The sequence below is a fragment of the Chinchilla lanigera genome, unplaced genomic scaffold, assembly GCF_000276665.1.
Source record: "Chinchilla lanigera isolate Chin_1 unplaced genomic scaffold, ChiLan1.0 scaffold00036, whole genome shotgun sequence".
NCBI classification, from domain to species: Eukaryota; Metazoa; Chordata; class Mammalia; order Rodentia; family Chinchillidae; genus Chinchilla; species Chinchilla lanigera.
The window spans coordinates 5450295-5451312 of record NW_004955437.1 but is presented as its reverse complement, the minus strand read 5'-3'; positions in this window follow the sequence as shown (position 1 = coordinate 5451312).

Here is a 1018-nt window from a genome sequence, read left to right as displayed (position 1 = left end):
GCCACCCTCTGCGACCGGCCGGCCCGGGCTTTGGGGCGACGGCCGCGGGTGGGGGCAGGGCCGCGGGGGAGGGATGGAGGGGCGGCGTTGGCACCTCCAGGTTGGAGCAGGGCTCCCCCTTCCTTTTGGCCTGTGGTATGAGTTGGTGTCCAGCCACCAGAAGGGTATTTCCTCTGACTTTTTCACCTCCCCTCCTCCCTGCTCCCCAGAGACTTGCATCATCACTTCCTAAATTATATCCCAGTGCCCCATTTGCTTTTAGGAAGCTGTTCCCACGTCACCCGCTTCTCAAAACCGGAGTTGGGAACCCAGGCTACCGTGAAGTTAGCCGAGTTATCTTGAGGTCTCACCTTGATTTAAAACACATTCCCAGGAGGTCTCTGAAATTCCCTTGTCAAACACAAAACAAAAGAAACGCGGAAAACAACCAACCAGACCTTAAGTCAGCTTGGCTTGGGGAGTGTGAGAGCCAGTTTCCTCAACTGGTTCTCAAATTCCTCTTTCCGCATCTAAAAAAAAAAAAAAAAAGATAAAAATGTTCACAGTGGGCAGTGTGTGTCGTTACTTGGCTGTCCTGTGTTAGGGCCGCAAAATGTGAGGGGAGCCCCCACCCCTTTTAAAATTTGAATTGTCCTTGGAGCACGGTGGAGTTAATGAATCGCTGCCTAACAGGTGCTTTCATCGGGCCTCATGACTAGTTCTGTATTGAGCAAACAGGAGGCCTTGACAAGGACTAACTTCTGTCATCGAGCCCTTTTTTTGGTTGTTTTCTTAAACGAGTATATTTGGAGGTACTAGAGGTAAGGAGGAAAGGATTGTTTTTGGTGAGAACTTTTTCGGGGGGAAAAAGTACTAGGTATTTTCTCTTTGCCGTCTTCTATGCAGGAGGATGGCATAGAAATTATGCCAGAGCGTAGAAATTTTACGATTTTAGGAGTGCAGAGAAACATAAAGTGATTCTTAGTGTAGATTTCTGTAGAATTTGTTAATTCCAAAGGTTATGGTGAAGTGGATTCTC